At 39.9% G+C, this 9,442-nt stretch overlaps 1 long non-coding RNA gene across 1 annotated transcript in view; it reads left to right on the top strand.

Annotated features, from left to right (window-relative positions):
• LOC124956107 overlaps positions 1–9,236 on the top strand; it is a 9,552-nt gene extending 316 nt beyond the window's left edge. The window contains exons 2-3 of the long non-coding RNA XR_007103105.1: positions 7,448–7,640; positions 7,956–9,236. This is a non-coding gene — a long non-coding RNA (uncharacterized LOC124956107). The remainder of the gene's footprint in view (positions 1–7,447; positions 7,641–7,955) is intronic.
• Positions 9,237–9,442: the final 206 nt, after the last annotated feature.

The raw sequence follows: 9,442 nt of genomic DNA, 5'->3' as shown, positions 1-9,442 counted from the left end.
GCGATTTTAGCAAGCTCGTAACAGAGACGCCAACGACGACGCCAACGACGACGATGCCGATGAAGTCGACGAGGACGAGGATGACGACGTAAACGATGATGACGAACGCTCCATGTTCGTCATTGCATTGCACGGTACGTGAATGAGAGAAGAATTTATCACGCGTGAAGTAATTCCGAAGCTTCACTAGGGGGGTGGATTTGCTCGCTCGCGATAAAGAGGGTGTAAGGCTGAAGGTGCAACCAGCTGGAAATTAAAAATGTCGCACAATGAGCATTCGCATAAAAAGAGAGAGAGAGAGAGAGAGAGAAATAGAAAGAGAGAGAAAGAGAAAGAGAGAGAGAGAGAGAGAGAGAGAGACCTTTGCCGGGTGTTGTTGCACGAGCGTGCAAGAACTACCATTTTCCTTTTCACTCTACTCAACGTTCCTCTCTCTCTCTCTCTCTCTCTCTCTCTCTCTCTCTCTCTCTCTCTCTTTATATCCTTTTACAGTCCTTTCAAGTAAGAAGCTAACAATTTCGCAGGAAACGATCAACATCGTCCTTACGCAAGTCCTTTCTCTCTCTCTCTCTCTCTCTCTTTTTCTCTCTTTCACTCATACTCACTGACTCACTCAAGCGGCTTTGCCCTTCTTCTTCTTCTTCTTCTTCTTCTTCTTCTTCTTCCTTCATACTTTTCACACTCGAATACGACGAAATTCTTGAAGTTTCGTAATCGTTAGTCGGATTAAATGTTGAAGTAAGAAATCTCTTTTTTATCCGATGACGTTGAATGAACGATCTTCCAGTTCAAATATTTTCTACGATATTCTCATGTACGTAAGGATTTTACATACATACCTATCAACCCTTATATATCTCAATCTATTTATCTAATCTATCTATCTATCTATCTATCTATCTATCTATCTATCTATCTATCTATCTTACGCACAAGAAAAAGAAAATAGCGCTACGTTAAATCGAATCTACCCCTTTATATCAGGTATTACTCATTATAAAAGAACATTTATGAAAATGATCGTAAATCTTAGGTGATCTTTCTTTTTTCTTTTTTATGTTTTCTTCTTTCTTTTTCTCTTTCCTTTCTTTCTTTCTTTCTTTCTTTCTTTCTTTTTTTTTCTCTTTACTATACCGCACGCGCGAATAGTCCGCGAGAACGCGTTTCATTATTTTTCACTCTCTAATTACCGACCATTAAAACGATTGCCGGCGTTAATGCGAAAGCGTTGCAAAGAGGAATCGGGAGGAGTATTTATATTTTCTCTCTCTCTCTCTCTCTCTCTCTCTCTCTCTCTCTCTCTCGCTCGCTCTTTCTATCGCGTATCGCGGGACGTAAAGAAGAAGAAGAAGAAGAAGAAGATGAAGAAGAAGATGAAGAAGGGGAAGGTGACGCGGAGAGACCACACCGAGTTTCGACGTGTCACCCGAGATGAAAGAAAATGGCTGACGATCATTAGCGACGGTGACTCGCCATCGGTGGATGGTCCTCGTTAAACACTCGACGGCCTTTTGACGTATCCATAATCACCGATAAGAACTCCTCGGAGCTACCGCGAGTCTTCCTTCTTTCTCTTCATCTCTCTCTCTCTCTCTCTTTCTCTTTTTCTCTCTCTTTTTCTCTCTTTCTCTTTCTTTCTCCCTTTCTCTCGTTTTTCCTTCCCTTTCGTCTCGGGACGCTGTTAGCGTCGCTCTCGAGACGAGCGCTTTCGAGCGAGAAACCTTGCGCGTCCGCTACTATTGCACGAAACTCATCGAAATAAAAAAAAAAAAAAAGAGAGAGGAGAGAGAGAGAGAGAAAGTAAATTTGATAAATCCAAATATTTTAACATACTTACGAGATCTACGTAAATTATTTTGTATTAATGAATAAATTCAATGTAATCTTTTAAATTGAATTCGAAGGAGTTTTATGTATCGTACTATAGCTTTAAAATAATGTATATGTATATATTATATATATATATATATATATCGACTAACAGCTTATTGCTTACAAGCTTCTAAGCTTCTTACTCTTTCAATGGCTTTACGAAACAATAATTATCATAGAAACTGTTTTTGATAAACTCTTGTCTATTGATATATATATATTAATGAATTAATAGTATGTATATATGTATATATACAAATACTCATTCATAATATATATCTATTGATATATATTCTCATAAATCTATCAGCTTCGTACGATTAAAGACATTTTATAATAAATAATCGACGAAGAAGAAAACATATATCTAATAATAATAATAATAATAATAATAATAATAATTATTATTATTATTATTATTATTATTATTTTACTTATACAATAAAACGTATGGAAATTTATGTTATATAGAAAAAAAAAAGAAAAAAAAAAAAAAGAAAAAAAAATAGAAAAAAGCAAAATAAAATAAAAAAGAAATTATTTAATCGATGAACGAATTCGCGTTGGTTGCTTTTGCAAACGACCGAACGTTTGCAAAAGTCGAAGTTCGAGAGCGTTCAGAAAGAGAGAGAGAGAGAGAGAAAGAGAGAGAGAGAGAGAGAGAGAGAGAAAGAGAAGGTACCTTTTCCCCCTTCCCCTTGATTTTCAGGATTCTCACAGTACGAGAAGGGTCATATGATTTCGTTTCCGCTACTAAAAACATTTTCCAACAATTTCAAAACGCATACATCTCAACACGGTCTAATGAGCAGAGTTTATTGCCGATAGATGTTTTCGACATCGCGAGGATAAGCGAGCGTCTCATTTAATTGCGACCAGATGCGGGCAAAAGTTGTAGCATCTCTCTTTCTTCCTCTTTCTATATTTCTATCTATCCATCTCTCTCTTTCTCTCTCTTTCTCTCTCTATCTCTATCTATCTATCTTTCTCCCTATCTCCCTATTTAAAGTGTACCTTCGATAAATTTCGTTACCGTCCGCTTCTGTCTCCTGTGCAACGCTGCTCGCTTATCGGGCTTACATCGAGTTTTACAACTTTTTTATTTTTATTTCGAACCACGGCCCTAGCACCAATCTCGCCCCCTCTCCTCCTCCTCCCCCCCCCACTCTCTCTCTCTCTCTCTCTCTCTCTTTCCTCACTTTTTTTCCTGTCGTTGTCAATTTTCCTGGCATAACTTTTCTCGAGTGACAGCTGAGAGAAAACGGAAGCGCGATTTTCGTGCGAGCGAGAAGGTTTTAGCCGTTGGTTCGTCTTCTCTCCTCCAATCCCCCAATCTACCCTTAACTCTCTCTCACTCTCTCTCTCTCTCTCTCTTTTCTCAATCCCTCTACCTCGGTACTCCCTCTCAACCAACCAAACCAAATTAAAATCCGATCAAAGTTTATAAATGGACGTTTCAATATTCCAGAGGCGAGATCACTTCGTCTCGCGAGAGTAAAAGAGAGAAGAGGATACGACGAATGGATCGTCCTCATCGTCCTCATCGTCCTCGTTCTCCTCTTCGTCATTTTTTTCACTCTTATAACGCAACGAACGAAACGCGACGATGTCTACTTGAATTTTTTCATGGAATGAGTTTTTTACCTTCGATAATGCGAGAATCTCCGCGTATGTGGCTGTATATATGTATATATATATATATTTTTTTTTTTTCTATTTTATTTTATTTTTTCTTTTTCGTAAAGATAAAAAGCTTAACTATACGTCGATGTAGGCAAATTAAAATCGTGAATAAGGAAAAATTGTAATAATCCATTGAATCGAACAAGATACTAATACTTTTTCATTCTTTAAAATGATAAGACGTTTACGTTAGAAACGATAATAAATATTTGATTAAAGAAAAATTTGGAGGGAAAAAAGAAATGTGATTAGAAATATCCGTGAAAAACTTTGTCTCGAAAGTTAACGGAGATATAAGATAGAATGAGAAAGAGAGAGAGAGAGAGAGAGAGAGAGAGAGAGAGAGAGAAAGAAAGAGAGAGAACCGACAACAGCTTTAACGCCTAAGAAACGATAATAAGATAGCATTAACGGTTGCTCTTAATTGGCTTTAAAATAAGGATATCCTCTTCTCTAATTAACGCCAATTAATTGCTTCGACCATGTCAGAATGAAAAGGGCCACGGTTCCTGGTTTAACGTGACTATTGGCTATAAATGCCCCTGTTTCACGATCATCGAGAATAAGAAAAACCTATCTACATTTTTATTTTTTAATATATATATATATATATATGTACGTCATACGTGACGTCGTAAAGTGCGATTGTACGAAACGATTAAAAACAAAACAAAAAAAAACAAAAAAAAAACAAAAAAAAAAACAGAAAAAGGAGAAAAAAAAAACAAAAAAAGAGAAGACAACGTGCTTCGAAGTAAGAATATTTCGATAATATGAACTTTTTTTTTCTTCAATCAATATTAATTCTCGTAATAGTAATTCAAGACTAACCATGAATGAAAATCAATATCGTTGAACTTGACCCAGTTCGTCGCTTTAGAAATCCGTTCGTTAAGTTTCGAGAGTCCCCTCTCCCCTCCCTCCCTCTCTCTCTCTCTCACCCTCTCCCTCTCTCTCTTTCTCTCTCTCTATGTAAACTCGTGAATAAAGTTTCCCATGCAACCCTTTCTTTGATGATTCGATCGGTTTCGCAGGATGGAACGGCATTCTCTTCTACCAGAGTTTTACTACTACCAGAGAAGGGGAATAATAACAGACACCCAAAGGGGTGAGTTAGGTATTCTTGGGCGGGGAGGGGGAGGGGGAGGAGTAAACAGGGTGGTTAAACGTGGCCAAGAATGGGTGAATCGACGAACGATCCCTCGAAAGGTGCTCCCTTCACATGAACCTTCGCGTTTCTCGCTCGCGAAGAAAGCAAAAGCGTTTCGGTCTGCACCTGCGATTTGGGTTCAATGGATCCCTATTTTGTTTTCTCTTTCTCTCTCTCTCTCTCTCTCTCTCTCTCTCTTTCTTTCTCTTTCTGTCTATCTCTTGGTCCACCGGTCTTTCGTTTTGCGTAGGAGTCCGATATTTAAATGCAAGACGTTTTCAAGAACGAATTCGATGGGACCTTACCCTAACCGTCCCGATCGAGCCACCCGATCTGACCTTCCTCATCCTTCTCCACTACTACCATCATCATCACCACCACCACCTTCTCCTCCTCCTCCTCCTCCTCTTCCTCCTCCTCCTCTTCCTTCTCCTCCTCTTCCTCCTTCTTCTTTTCTTCAACTTATTCTTATTCCCTTTCTTCTACGTATTCAAATAGACGGGGCCTATACTACTCTGATCGTTAGATAATACGAATGATCGTGCGACCAACAAAGAATCGCTCGGCTCGATCGTCGTTCTCATTGTGCAAATCACGTATAGGCTCCCTTTCCTTCTCAAACTTTATCTCCGTCAGTCACCCCCTCTACTCCTCACCACCACCCCTTTATTGAAAAACGATTTCTATCGAAGATCCCTAATCTCTTCCCTTCGCCTTTTTTTCTAAACCATTTTTTCTCCCTTTTCTTATGCATAGTAACTAACTATGTAAGTAAGTAAGTAAGTAAGTAAGTAAGTACTTAATAGAAACGCTACGATTATCTTGAAAAATTATTACACCGTAAATGAGAATTTCTTCTGTTCGCTTATACGTACGCGAGAACGCGGCTGGCAAATGGAAAAGAAAATGGTAAAAAGGAGAGAAAAATATGTAAAAAAAGAAGGAGAAAAAGAAAAGAAAAGAAAGAAAGAAAGGAAGAAAAGAATAAGAAGAAAAAGAAGAACGACGAGGCAGGATGGATTGGGGTGTGTATGGTGGTGGGTGGGATGGGGGAAGGGAGTAGTTTGAAAGGGAGAGAGAGAAAAAGGATGGAAGGGGAAAGAAAAAAGAGAAGAGAAGAAAAAAAAAAAAGAAAAAAGAAAAAAGAAAAAAGAAGAAAAGAAAGAGGAAAAATCACGTTAATTTAACTCGACTCGTACTCGGCGTTAGTTCAGAGGAAGGAATTCGTTCCGAAGGATATTAACGGGATGGTCACGGAGAAAAAGATAAAAGGGAAAAGAAAAAAGAAGGAAGGAAGGAAGGAAGGTGGGGTGGTTGGTTGGTTGGTTGGGTTGGTTGGTTGGGGAGAGGTGGAGAAGGAGGGGGAGGGTAGAAGCAAGCAGCAGTAGCAGCGACGAAAAGCCGAGACCGCAACGAAAGCAGCTCCCGACTGATTACGTATTAATACGTTTCTCTGAATCCACGCGCGCCGTCAGACCGACGTGTGTTAGATAATGAGAGAGAGAGAGAGAGAGAGAGAGAGAGAGAGAGAGAGAGAGAGAGAGAGAGAGAGAGAAAGAGAAAGATAGAGATAGAGATAAAGAGGGGTGTAATGGCGGCAGTGACGGCGACGTTAAGGAAAGAGGAAAGAGTTAGAGGGTGGAAGGAGAGGGTGAGAAAGAGAAAGAGAAAGAGAAGAGAAGGGACGACGTACGTTCCATTGCCCAGAGCGTCTCACGGGATATACTGAGAGAGGAATAAAGAGAGAGAGACATAGAGAGACAGACAGAGAGACATAGAGAGAGAGAGAGAAAGAGAGAGGAATAGAGAGAAAGTGTGTGCGCCGGCCGGTATTCTGATGAAAAAAATTATCAAAAATAAAAGGAGGACTGGCAGCGCGATTATACAAAACGGATATTACAACGTGGCTACGAATCTCGGTTTCTATCTCTCCCTCTTCCTCTCTCTTTCTCTCTCTCTCTCTCTCTCTCTCTCTCTCTCTCTGTCTATCTTTTTCTCTCTTTCCGTGTCTCTTATTAAACCCTCAACCTACCCCCAAGAGCCAGACCAGCCTTCAGCCGCGAATTCAATGGGAGATGCACGGGACTACTACAGGAAATCTTCTTGAAATATTAACCCCCTTTACTCCCCCCCTCCCTCCCTCCCTCCTCCTCCTTCCCGTCCTAACCCACCACCACACAGCCCACCACACCCCTACCCCTCTTCTTTCTCTCTTTCTCCGTGTTTCCTACCTACCATCGCTATCATCCACCCTTTTCGCCACCAACCCTTTTCCCGTTTCCGGAATCAACCACGGAAATGTTACTTCGCCGTCTTTGTGTCTTCTTTCGTTTGATTTTCTTTTCTTTTTTTCTTTTCCTTTTGCTTTCTTTCCTTTCCTTTTCCTTTTCCTTTCTTTTCTTTTTCTTTCTTTCTTTCCTTCAACTTTTTTTTCCCCTTCAAACACGTGATTGCCGCTTTGATGTTGACCAGTATCTTTGAGAACTTCAGAGAACCGGTGATTTCAAGAGTCTTTATAACGTTTTCCATATATATATATATATATATATGATTTTTTTTCTATGAATTATGAACAGACGATATCTCGTTGATCTCTTTCTCTCTCTCTCTCTCTCTCTCTATGTCTTTCTCCCTCTCCAAATGATATCTATTTCATATCAAACAATGACTTTTGGATCCGGTTACGTTACATCCCTCCGTTACGACTGTTCACAGCAAATTAATTCTCGATAAGCATTGCAGATGGTAAGAGAGAAGCTTAGAGACCGCAGACAATGACCAACAATAAAGGTCTGTGTGTAACTTCGCGATGTTCTAAGGGCACGAGCCCGGGTACTTTGATGCCTGCTATCAGTACGAATTGGGCTAAGCAATCGGAAGGAGAGAGGCTACCGCTATCCTACAATTGTCCAAACTCCTGCGAAATCCCTCGAAGGTGTGTATATCCTTCCCTTTCTATGTCTCTTTCTCTCTCTCTCTCTCTCTCTCTCTTCGTCCTTTCTCAAGATGAAACGTTTGCAAGCCAAGATGGCGTCCTTTATGAGGGGTGCAAAGAGACGAACGGCGATTGAGTAAAGGAGAAAGAGAAAGACAGAGATAGAAACATAGACAGAGAGAGAGAGAGAGAGAGAGAGAGAGAGGGAGAGAAGACGGCCTTGGCAGTCATAGAAAGGGAGGAGGAAGCGGGTGCCGGGGGAATGCCGACAAGGATGGTTGTATTTGTGTAATATTGCGTTTGTCTTGTCTTCAGAGCATCCGCTAATGTACACAACATTGCTAACGGGAGTGAAGACTCTAGTAACAGGGGACAGATACTAAGATGAGGATGAGGTCGAGGACGAAGACGAGGACGAGAACTACGATGACGACGACGACGACGACGACGAGGTGAAGGAAGACAACGTAGATGTAAGAGAAAGAGGTGTTACAGTGATGGTGATGACGCTAGAAGCTACTCCTACAATTGTTATTGTACAATTTGCTGAGACTAAGGCGCGTAGATTGCAAAGTGTGAGAGGAAGCACCTTTGGACATCAGGCTGAGTATTCAAACAGAGGAAAGCGCGCGCCTAGTTTGGTTTGGTCCTCTTCTATTCTACCTTTTGCATACCAGCCGCTGACTGCCTGCTACTGGTACTGGTACTTGCTACTGTTGCTGGTACTGGTACTGCTATTGCTACTGCTGTTGCTACTGGTTCACTATGTCCATACCATTCGGAGATCTATTGTCCTAAGGTTAATCCTTAGCTTTCTATCAATCATTGGCAAGATCCTCGTTAAACTTTATTTGTCCCATGTAATTGTATTTTTATTGATTTATCATTTAATCACGAAAAACTTATTTCTCCATAGATATTGATAGTTAAGTCGAAAAGAATTTTTCATCGAGATAGGAAGAATAACGCGTTACGGTCTAAAGTTTCGCTGTTGGCCAAGATCAAAGCGAAGGACCTTGTACATTGTGGATCCGCGAGAGTGAGAAAGGTGGAAAGAGAAATACAGAGAGGGAGAGAGAGAGAGAGAGAGAGAGAGAGAGAGAGAGAGAGATAGAATGTGTCTAACAGTAGCAAGCAGAACTCCTATTCCGTCTAAAGCAATAACGAAGACGTTTGTTAACCGACTATAACTTTACTGTGACGTGTTTCTCCGAAGGCGTTTGCTACCGAATTGCTATGATTCCTTATGTTAATATCATACAATAAAATGGGAAACGCATAATTTATTATACAATACGATTAAAAGAAGTAAATAAATTTGATCGGCCTTCCTTTCTATTCGAATCACCGCATCTTCGATCTTCTATTTGCAAAAAAGAAAGAAAAAAAAAAAAAATAAAATAAAAAAAGAAGGAAAGGAAAAAACAAATTAACCATCGTCATAATGTTTATATTCGTAAAATAATATCCCATTATTCACGTTAGAATGGAACACGATAAAAAAAAAAAATATCTTTTAATAACGTAAGAAATTCAATAACCTCATGAGGAATTTATTATATCACAATGAAGAAAATTCGTTGGTTGTCGTACGAAGACAAAATGGCTGACTTTGGCGTTAAGTAAGGAGTCGTATATAGAAGAAGAGTAGCGAGAAAATTATGCTTCCGGAAGTAGGTTCCTTCCTTCCTACCTACCTACCTACCTACCTACCTACCTACCTACCTACCTACCTACCTATCTACCTATCTACCATAGTATATCACGACTAAGGATTTCTCTACTTTAGCCCGAGCTACTAT

This window comes from Vespa velutina, chromosome 20 (assembly GCF_912470025.1).
Source record: "Vespa velutina chromosome 20, iVesVel2.1, whole genome shotgun sequence".
In the NCBI taxonomy this organism is placed as follows: Eukaryota; Metazoa; Arthropoda; class Insecta; order Hymenoptera; family Vespidae; genus Vespa; species Vespa velutina.
Note: the sequence above shows the minus strand (reverse complement) of the source record. Positions and strands in the feature narration are given on the sequence as shown.